A 12,260-nucleotide genomic window follows, 5' to 3' on the forward strand; every position below is an offset into this window, starting at 1 on the left:
ATTAAATATTATCCTGTTACACACCCATCATTTCCTACTAACAAGCCCAAAATGCAGATTCAGGGAGCCATTTATGTTGGTACAGTCTCCTCTTTTCTCTGCACTTTACCACATGACCTCAGAACCATCTACTCCTGACCTAGTCCTCCCTCACCAGAGCATAGCCTAACCCTCAGGAGCCCTTTCTCATTCCACTAAACTCAACATTGAGATACTTTGTCTACTTGACTTGAATTTGTACTGTCTTCCTTTTAGCCAGGGTTAAGATTCTTCTCTACGACCTCTGTTTTCTTCCTTCTGTTCAGCCCCAAGAATACCCCTACCCAACCTCAGAAAAACCACACTCTACTCTACTCAACACCAGCCTGACAGATGTCCATAGCAGCTTATCTCTCTGAAGCACTTCTGAGGACAAAGCCTAGGAAAAACGGGGTCCCTGTCTTATATAACAGGGTCTAGGGTTCATGGAGTGCCAGAGACTTGACCTATTGCCTACATAATAAGATTTGAGAATATACTCTAAGATTTTCCCTAGCCAAGAATATTCCCATCTGATCCAAGAAGCCAGCTGATCAGTTCCTCTTGAGCAAGAGAAAACTTTGTGTCACAGAGAATGCCTGACATTGAAGTTAGTTCTGGTTGTGTTTGAGTCCCAGCTGCTTTGCTTACTAGCTGCACAGCTTCAGACAAGTTATTCAACTTTTGAGCGCAGATCTGTTTTCCAAAAACTGGAGATTATAATCCCCAATTTGCAAATTGGGTACAAATGTAGGCAGTAAGTTTAACTACAAGGTATATGTAGTCCTCAGTAAACTGAAGCTCTTATATTATTACTTGTATTGTATACTAACACCTTAATAAAAAGGAGTTTATAGGATTCCTTTTCATGCATCCATAACGGATTTGAAGCAATAGAAGATCCCTTGGCAAATGGCAGTAGGAGCAAAGTATTTAACAGTGAGGAAAAGGGAAATATAACAGCTCAGAAAGTTACCGAAGACTACAACATCTCCCATATCAGTCTTACAATAGAAATAAAAACAGAATAAAAACAACATTTGCAAGTTCCTAATAGAAGCCAATCATGTTCCTAGGAATTTTTCTTGTATTTCTGAATTTTACAAATAAAAGTATCTTCAATCTCAGAGAATTTATTTAACTTTACGAGTTCACACAGCTGCTCCAAGTCCAGGTCTTTCTAACTCTGACACTCGCTACCTTTCTGCTTGGTCATGCTGCCTTCCAGCTTGGAATTAAATGTTGGCTCTGTTTGAACTTCTGTAAAGTATTTATGATGGTGTTTGCTTCATTTGTAAAATATCTAGAATACCTGCCTATTGGGATTATTTAAGAATAAACTTATTTATACTACATGAAAGACAAAGCTACAACTATAGAAAACATTAATACCATTAACATAAAAACTTCAGTTGCCAGATTCACCAAATCCCAAAGTCCCCTGATCTTCTATTTTATGTTGTGATCCCTTCCCTCACATACCATTTTAATCCTGCTATGGTGACCTGTTCATTTAGCAAATATAGTCTGACCACCTAGTATATACTAGGGAATTGCGTCAAGACTACCTATCTACCTTCAGGGAGTTCAAATCCATGAATGAGAGCAAATACAGAATTAGAAATTACAGCTCAAAATGTTAAAAGATATAAAGAGACATGAACTACACTTTGTGAAAACACAGTAATCTCTGCCTGAGGAAAGGACGGAAGTCTCTCAGAGAGGGAGACACATGTCAGATGAAGGAAGATTAAGTATTTGCCACTTAGATAAGAAAAGGACATTTTTGGTTAAAACTAGGAAATCTCTTTTCAAGAGCAATTTTGCCCCTGGCAAGAAATTCTGTGATACTTTCCCTAGTGATTGGCTGGGAAAGGTGATTACTTTTGAAACACCCTGAAAACTAAAATCCAAGTATTTTGAGGGGATAATTAATACTTAATGCTAGTAAAAGTGATTGTTTCCTCCTTTATTGGGAGGGATAAGTGACCAGGGTACATATTCTATCCCAAGTGATAATCAGCAAGGATCATAACATATCCATAAGAGTAGCCAGTAGGGTCTGTCTTCTTCCAGCCAAATGGATGTGATTTAGAGTCTGGGAACCCAAGACTCTCTGGTCTAATGTCATCTGCTCTTTGCCACTTCCTGTACCAAAAATGCAAAGTTAAAAGTCTGTTGTGGGTGGAGACTTTTAGTTTCAGTGTATGTAATTCAGTATGTTTTCCCATGGAAATCATCAAGTTACAATGTCTTGGAAAATAGGAACTCAAACACAAGTTTCAAAAGACCTGTGAATTGTGTCCAGATTCTCCTTTTGATGAAGCCTAAGACAAAAAAAGAAAATTTCAGGTAAAGGAAACAAAATAAGCAAAGCATGAAAATGATAAAAAAAAAGTATACTCTTCATGAAATTTTAAAGAAATTGGAATGGACAGGCAGCTGGGTGGCTCAGTTGGTTACATGTCCAACTCCTGATTTTGCTTCAGGTCACGATCTCAAGGTCGAGTGATGGAGGCGTGCACTGGCCTCCGCACTGAGCATGGAGCCTGTTTGGGATTTTCTCTCTCCCTCTGCCCCTCCCCCACTTGCAGACTCATGCACTAGCTCTCCATCTCTCAAAAACAGAAAGAAAGAAAGAAAGAAAGAAAGAAAGAAAGAAAGAAAGAAAGAAAGAAAGAAAATCGGAATAGAATGTGGATAAGAAGATAAAGAATGAGGTCAACGGGTGGCCAGGGGAACAGATCATGCAGGTCTTGAAAAGCAATGGGAGTCATAGCATCCGATTTTCTTCAAATACAACATTCTGGCCATAGTATGTATATTTATTTATTTATTTATTTATTTATTTATTTGTTTGTTTGTTTGTTTAATGAAGAGGGACAAGAATGGAATGAAGATAAGTAAGAGTCTATCACAGCCATCCAGACGAAAGGTAATGTTGACTTGACCTAGAAATGTTTGAAATGGTCAGAAGTGGTCTCATTCAAGATGTATTTTGAAGGTGGATCTAAAACTACTTGCTCCTAATCAGTTCTTCCCTTCTTTCTTGCCCAGCATCCCTGTGGAGGGTATACTGCAAGGGAAATAGACTGGAAAGTAGGACTCTAGCCTCAGGACACCATTGATAATTTCTGGGCATGGGACAATGAGAGCTAGCACTAACAAGATTTAATTTCATTCTTTCAAGCCACCCTACATCCTGCCTTACTTTTTCAAAGTAAAGAGCTAACAGGTGGTGTTACCTGCCTTCCTTCTCTGAGTCACATAATGAAGACTTGCCCATACTCTCCATTGGCAGTTTGTTTTTCAGTGACAACGTGACAGTTTGGGCTCATTTAAAAATAACCAATTTCCAACCACTGAAAAACCATCTGGGAATGTTGTTCTCCTGAGATAAGAAGATTACTTTCTAATTGGTCTGTTTGATAGAAAATGTTTTCCTTCATTGTATACAACACTCACACTCATGTCTCTCCTGTGGCCACAGGGATTCTACAGGTTGACCTCCAAGATACTCACTTTGGATGCCTCTGCAACCTGATGAAAGGCTACTGTCAGGCATTCCAAATGGCTCCTGAATTCATTGTTTTTAACATCCTCCACAGGAAACGCTCAAACACACATAAATGCAACTGTGCAAAACACAGCTTTGAGGACTAAAGCCTTAAAGTCGTGAAGCACTATTCTTCATGTTGACTCTTAGATTTGATAATTAAAAATCATTTCATGTCTATTTTAAGCTCAGTATTTACATTGCAGTCTCACATGGAAATGTTTTTATCATTTCAATGTATTAAGACATTGATAGCAATTCATGTCTAGTCATTAAAAAGTGTGTTGCCTCCTTCCTGTATTGTTATTTATCTGTTCACATGTTCAATTAAAAGTACCAAACACACACCATCTGTCCTGAAATCAGTCAGCAGAATGAGATGAACACGAAAAAAACGACCCCACTCTAATATAGCTTATAGTCTACTAAATTTGATTCAACAATGATGCAAAAGAGCACTGTATTTGGAATCGAAAGATATGCCTTATGTTAACATCACTGCTCTTCCATTTTAGGCCCTAGCATTTGTAGACCTTCCTGACCCCACATTGGAAGGAGAAATGTAAGTCAGAGAGCTGGGACTAGAAATTACAGCTATGAACACTGTTGGCTTCACAGCTTTGACTCAGACCCATTAGAGCTCACGTAAAGGAAAGAGTGTGGCAACTCCCCTTAGAAATTTGCATGAGGCCTTGCTTGCCTTGATTGGTGAGATTCTCCTTCACCTGTGGGGTTAATCATGGTTCCTAACTGACTTCAAATCTAGTAGCCCATATAGCATTACAGGCAAACAGAAACCCCATTCTCAATCTCTCTCCCCTCCTCCAATACCCCTCCCCACCTCCAAATACACACAGCCTTCTCTGGAACCACTGGCCATGAAGTTCCCTGGGACACACAGCCTTAAGTATAGATCTTCTAGGTGGAATATCATATTCACATTCTTTCCGATCGTATATGCCTTCTAACAACCCAAACTGATTTTAAATGATGCAGGCAGCTTACAAATTATTCTTCAAATACTGCTCAAATACCCCACATAGGGCAAGGGAATACACGCATACACACACACATACACACACACACACACACACACACACACACACACACACAAGCAAATGGGCCCTATATTCGCAATCTGAGCCCTAATAATCTGCCTATAGACAAAGTCGAATAAAAGTTTAGTTGTGGCATATTAAGCATCAAACATCTGTAGACTGTCAAAATTGATTTAAAAAAAACCTTTCACTTTAAGATCACACACTTGCTTAAGCTTCATTAAGAAATTGTGTAAATATTCTACTTTCCAATTTCTCGTGCAACAGAAAGATCTTTACACGATTATTTAACTAAAGAATTTAAAAACAGATTTAAAAAATGAAAAATTAATGTAATTTAAAACATAAAACTGAATATAAAACTGTTTTTTTCACTTACTTGGCTTTAAAAATATTTACTGTGTATAATAGTAACATCTGTTTTTGCACAATTATAAGGTATCACAACATACAATACTGTACCATGTTCTGGTAAGCATTATGTCTCTTAAATGCACTGAATGACTCTAATTTTAGTGGAATTAATTTTAATTAATTTCAGTGAAACATCTTTGACTTTATTAACAAATATATTATCAGCAGGCTCCTGACCTAATTCCGCACTGTTTGCAAATGTATATGCAAAGGTATAACTATATGTATACATTATGTGTATGAACTTAGAGATCCTTGGAAAAATCAAATCTAATGTTCCAATTTCCCAAGTGAGAAATGAAAGCCCACGTAATGCAAAGTAATTACTTGCCTAAACCACAAAATTGGTTAAGCGATAGAGTACAGATCTCCCACCCACCCTCTCTCTACTTTACTAGAAGAAAACTAACTATAGTGGTTATCCACAAGAGCACTAAGGAATAATTGCATCTAATTAATGCAAATAAATTTTGTATTTATTGAAAGAAAAAGATTTGAATTAAAATAGGCAAAGTGGGGTGGGGATAGGCAGAAGAGACAACCTCATAAACTACTGATAGATGTGTCATTGATAAGTATCTCTATAGGGGGCAATAATTCTAAAATTTCAAAATGGCCCATACTCTTTCAACTGGCAGTTTTACTTCTAAGAATTTATCTTAGGGACATACACAGGTGACCAAATTCAAGACCAAGAAGGTTCTCTGCAGCAGTGTTTGAAACAGAAAAATGCTGGAAAACACTTACATGTCCACCAACAGGGATCAGGTCATATAAATTATGGAAGCGCCATAAAATGGAATAATCTATAATCTATTATAGATTATAACTATAACTATATAATCTATATATTATATATAGATAATAGATATATTATCTATTATAGATATAGATAGATATAGATATAGATAATATATAGATTATATATAATCTATATATTATAACTATAACTATATAATCTATAACTATTCTGAGGTTAAATGTCACTACACCAGCTCCCTAGTTACTAGTAAGCTAATCACCAAAGCAGTTTCCTCTTCATATTGTTAACAGAATTAGACTCTATATCCAAACTGCTCTGACAGACAAGTGAGGTTATATACAAGAGGTTAGTGAACTGTGAACAGAATGAGTATGCGTCCTCAGGTCCTAGCCCTCACAAACCTCCCATTATACCTCTATGCTCTGTTTCATACAGAGGGATCCAGGTAGCTTGGAAGTCATGTGTTCAAGGCTGCTACAAGAAGGGCCATGGAGGAAAGGTTATTCCTCATCAGGTGAACAAGAGATAAGCTTTTAATGAGCTAAGCCACTGAAACTTCTCTGTCACAGAAGCTAACATTACAGTAACTAAAGTAGCATACTCATTTAAAAGGCAAAATCAGGGGCGCCTGGGTGGCTCAGTTGGTTAAGCGTCCGACTTCGGCTCAGGTCATGATCTCACGGTCTGTGAGTTCGAGCCCCGCGCCAGGCTCTGTGCTGACAGCTCAGAGCCTGGAGCCTGTTTCAGATTCTGTGTCTCCCTCTCTCTCTGCCCCTCCCCTGTTCACGCTCTGTCTCTCTCTGTCTCAAAAATAAATAAACGTTAAAAAAAAATTTTTTTTTAAAAAAAAGGCAAAATCATGGTGCCTGGGTGGCTCAGTTGGTTAAGCATCTGCCTTCAGCTCAGGTCATGATCTTACAGTTCGTGAGTTCGAGCCACACATGCTTGAGATTCTCTGTGTCCCTCTCTCCCTGCCCTTGACCCACTCACACACACACACACACATACACACACACACACACTCTCTCTCTCTGTCTCTGTCTCTCTCTCTCTCTCTTAAAAACAAATAAACTTAAAAAAAAAGAGATAAGAAGAATATATTAGAGGGGAAGTACAAGGCATGACAAGCACTATTTCACATTTGTGCTTAGTATATATACATAGATAAATTTTCCACGTGGCTTTCCAAATGGCTTGTTAAGAGTTTAACATTGTGGGGTGGCTGGGTGGCTCAGTCAGTTAAGCCTCCAACTCTTGATCTAGGCTCAGGTCATGATCTTATGGCTCTTCAGTTCCAGCCCCACAAGTTGGGCAGGCTCCTCACTACTGTGCAGAGCCTGCTTGGGATTCTCTCTCTGAGTCTCTCTCCCTCTCTCTCTCCATATATATATAAATATATATATATGTTTATATATATATGTAAGTTTATATATATATATAAGTTTATATATGTTTATAAACCTATATATATATATATGTATATAAACTTATATATAAGTTTTTATATATATATTTATATATTTATATATATAAATATTATATAAAATGTGTAAATATGTATATAAACTTATATATAAGTTTTTATATATATATTTTATATATTTATATATATAAATATTATATAAAAAAATTATAAATATATATATATAAAAGTTTAAGTTTAGCATTGGGTAAAAAAGGAATATACTTCATGTTTCTGTGCTTGTGGTGTCATTTCCTATCACCCCATAGCTTCTGGATCACTTGCGATTCGTGAAAATGGTGTTTTTAATAATTACATTTCCTAACTTTTCATACTTTTCAAAGAACTCTTCATATGACTATAAACTAAGTCCATTCTATAGTCCAAACCACATCTAAGGATACAGTTCTTCCCTATCCCCCACCTGCAGTGTGTGTTGTGTCTTGAAGCCACACAATCAGGATGGATGCTGACTCTCCTCTTCCACTCCCTCTTGATAGTTTATCACACCCTCCTCCTCCTACACCCTCCTCTACTTTGGTGCTTCTGAGCATCCCTCACTATCAGAGGTGAGGTTCAAAGAACAGAAGCTAAAGTCTCTTATAGGACTGACGACATAAGCTCTCAGTACAGCAAGACAGCCAAGTGCTGAATGTAATGTTGGCTGGATGATGGCTCTCTGAAGAAAACCTTCATGCTGCACAATCCCTGATGTGCACCTTGCTTTCTCCAGTTGATGTCTTGTTAGACTTGCTCATTTGCTACCCCTACTACTCTACTCAAAAGCTTCCTCTTACTAGAGTCCTCTCATTACCATCCCCAAGCAATTTTTGGGAAAAGTTCATAAAGACGCTTCCAGCCAAGTTACCTCCTTTGTCTATTTGGCTTGTGATAAACTCACACATCTTCCCAACCCCAATTGGTAGTAATTAAGGTCTGTTCTACAGAAACTTCCTCTCCTTTTTCTGCCTTGAGGAAGGTCCAGGCAAGAGACAGGCTTCTCTGTCTGTGTTTATGAGCTCCCCATCTCCAAGCGATTCATGGAAATTTGCTCCATGAACATTCTCTCCCAATAAACATAGGTGCATCCTGTCTAGGAAACACTGAGCTGAGGACTGAGGTAATTACCTCCTCTTTGTGAAGACTCCTCCTAAAACTGAGAGAGATCTTCTAGAAATATACATGGCTTGGCCTGAGGATAAAAGGGTCCCTCGTACCATCCTTCAAGGAAGACAACAGAGAAAACACAACATTCTACACAAGACCCAAATGTCTTGACTCTCTATCGTGCAGACTATCTCCTATCAAAGTCTCATCTCCTTTGAGAGACAGTGAAGGGGGAGGTGGGTGGACTTAAGGTTGTTAGACTAGCTCTTCTCTATTTTAGAAATCTAACATAAGAATTACAGGCCTATCTCTTCGGAAACTAAAAACTTACACTTATTTCCAGTTTGGAGGCTATATTAAAAATTCAAAAATTCAAAATCCAAGTTGAGTGTGTGTGTGTGTGTGTGTGTGTGTGTGTGTGTGTGTGTGAAATGTCAGCATCTAGGGTGGGAGAGACAAGCATTTTTCATCATAAATTCTTTTACCCTGTGTAATCATGTGCTAGTTTTTTAAATTTAAAATTCCAGGGATTTTTTTTTTTAGATAAAGGAAATTAGGATTTCACTGGAACTCCTACTTACTGAGTTACAAGAAATATCCTTAACCATTTTACTCAAAAAAAATAAGCACTGAGAAAATCATCGCTGGATCCAAGTCTTTATTTAATGGCAGGTTTTTGTTTTGTTTTGTTTTTTCTCCCACAATGAAGTTTGACACTGTGGTGGTGACTGGAAAGTACCAGAACTGTCCCATAAAATCATGGAAAACATCTGAAGAGGCTCTTGAGAGTCTGTCCTCCAGACAATCTGACAATTGCAATCTTCGCTACTGCTAAAGCAGGGCACACAGTGTATGAAGGTAACTGTTTTATTCCCTTCCACCAAGGGTGCCAGGCCACAGAATGGCAGAGCAAGTGGCACCAACAATTTCCTTATCTGGTGCCATCAAAGAAGACCTCACACTTTCAGCTGTCATTGATTTGGAACAACACATCTGACTGACTTTTTTCAGCTAAAAATACCTTGCACTCTACTCTGAAATTTGAAACCTAATAAAATTTTTGTGATGAAGTATGATTTTGCCATCAACTCTACTTGAAAATTCAATTCTTTCTTAGTTTCTTTTGTACTACTGTGTTATTGTGAATTGGCCTAAAATTCATGCAGAAATTTACACACACACACACACACACACACACACTCATATAATATAATTTAATTTGTAATTGATAATAGCTAAAGAGCTCAGTGGTAGGACTTTCACTTCCCAGTAGAATGTAATTAATAACGAGTACGGAGGAGGCAGCTTCAAAAATTATTACAAAGATTTAAAAGAAAGGCTTTAAAATAACATCCAATCCTCAATCTGAAAATAAATCCATTGATCTAATTTGAGTGACCTATAAAGCTAACAAGTAGGAAACAAAATGTAGAATGCACATACTTCAGAGAGGAAACATTTTTTTTAACGAATTCTTCATACCTGGTAATTCCCAGCAAACAAGGAGGCAGGAAGGTGGGCCCAAGTTGCTGATGAGTGACCACTGTACCTTAGGATAGAGAGTCCACATTATGCAAGAGCCGGGGATGAAACAGAGAGAAGACCCTCAATCCTGGACCAGGCTTGTGGTTGTAATTGTTGAGCTATTTCAAAGGGTACATACTGTTAGCCAGCACACCAGATGTGTTTTGTTTGGCTCACATAGTACGTGTGTTTGTTGTTTAACTGCTTTAACTGACATTTACACATCTGAAGTTCCCAAAAAAAAAAAAAAAAAAAGAAAGAAAGAAAAGAAAAGAAAAAAAACTGGCTTCACCATAAAACAAGACAACTCCGATGAAAATCTCATGGTTTGAAGTGGGACTTTATAAAACCGCAAACTGATGTTATGATTAGAAACTTATTTGGGGGATTCATAATGATAAAAAGGAAAAATGGTACATACAGTTCCCTACCTTTTTTTTTTTTGGCCAAAATAATACATAGAAAATGGTAAAGTAACAAGCTAAAATGCATTGCTTTTTCAATCTCTCTTGTTACATGTAAAGACATTGCCAATGATGTAATAGTATCAGTATTCAAACAAGCAGTATGCTATGGAGAGACTTATTATGCAGCTGGATGAAAATACTGTCATTTCTAACACCTCAGCTTCTAATATTTACCAGTTTCTGTGTCCACTATACTTGCAGAACTTCGTAAGAACATACAGCAGAAGACATATGCTCAACAACAAAAACAAAAAAAAATATTTTTTAAGAATAAACAATGTTTTATAAAAGTAACTGTAAATATAGACAGTGATGGAGTGACTACTCTGGCATACATACATTAAATAATTTAAAGAGAAGTCCAGGTTTAAATACAAGTGCTTATAGACAAAATTCATTGTTGCATCAGTCATAGTTAAGATACTAAGCCAACGATATAAAAACTATGAGTCTCCCAAGTCTTATGGGAGGACATCAACTGGTTAACTTCATACACATAAACGTTAGCAGTAAGTCTAGTTTTAGGGCTGATAAACCCAATAACTGCCCCATTCCTCTGTGTTTTTCTCTACTCTTTTTATCTATAGGGGTTGGTAACAACATGGATGCAGAAATATCGGGCCTTATACCACACAAATGATGACACTCAGACACATTAGAGATCAAATATTTCAACAGCTTTCTCTCTAAAGTGAGGAATTTAAAAAAATAAATAAAATTAAGTGAGGAATTTTTACTCAGAAGTGCATAGCAATTTCCTCTATGGTCCCATTTCCTAAACTAGATCATCTGTGCATTCCTGAACTGTACTTGTGGCCAGGACAATGCTGTCAGTAAGGACTTAGGCTTGAAAGCTTGAGCCAAGGAACCTAAAACTAATAGGTGTCCAAGGTTGGTTGCTCTTAACTCTGGCTGCACTTAAGACTCATCTGTGAAGTATTAAAAACACAAACAAACAAACAAACTGAAACCTCTATAATCAGGTCTCATCTCTTTAACTGGTGCTCAGGTATCTGTAATGTCAGCAAGCTCCCAGGTGATTATAACATAAGAGCTGGAAATGAGAACTACTGGCTTAGACTCATTAAGATCCACCACTAAGGGTGGACTCAGTTCCCAAAACTGCATGGTTACTACAGCAAGGAATAAAATGATGCTTGGAAATCAACTTCTGTATCCAACAAAATACACCAAAAACAATGAAAACCTGATTACATTTCAAAAAACAAAAATATACACCAGAATTAATGTAGGATTGCCAAATTACATAAGGTTTAGGATAAACTATGTTACATTAGTGTCCCAGGTAAATATTTGTCAAGAAAGAAAACAGAAAACTAATTACAAATAGACCATCGGGAAAACAATGAGTATCAAAAGAATTACCTATCAAAAGAATTTAATCTATCTGAACTTGATATTGGTGCATATATATAAAGTTCAAAACTGATTATTTTGCCAAAAAGGTTTTCCAACATGTATCATATTTTCCAACATGATACAGCATTCAGAGAATATTCTTTCCTTTCTCCCTGCCCCTTTCCAATAGAAGCTTTATAGAATCCTATGTTTTAGATTTAGGACACTTACTATTTTCTTCCCAACCTGGGGTAATTCAGGTTCATCATTTATATTTTTGATAGATAACAATTTTTTATTCCCATAGTATGCTGTAGTTATTAGGTAATAATTATTGGGAAAAAGAGAGGGAAGGAAAAGAAATCCAAGGAGGAAGGGATGACTAAGAAGTCTTTTTTTTTTACCTTTTTTAATGTTTTATTTATTTCTGAGACACAGAGTATGAGTGGGGGAGGGGCAGAGAGAGAAGGAGACATAGAATCCAAAGAAGGCTCCAGGCTCTGAGCTATCATCAGACAGCCAAATGTGGGGC

This window comes from Panthera onca, chromosome A1, assembly GCF_046562875.1.
Source record: "Panthera onca isolate mPanOnc1 chromosome A1, mPanOnc1 haplotype 2, whole genome shotgun sequence".
NCBI classification, from domain to species: domain Eukaryota; kingdom Metazoa; phylum Chordata; class Mammalia; order Carnivora; family Felidae; genus Panthera; species Panthera onca.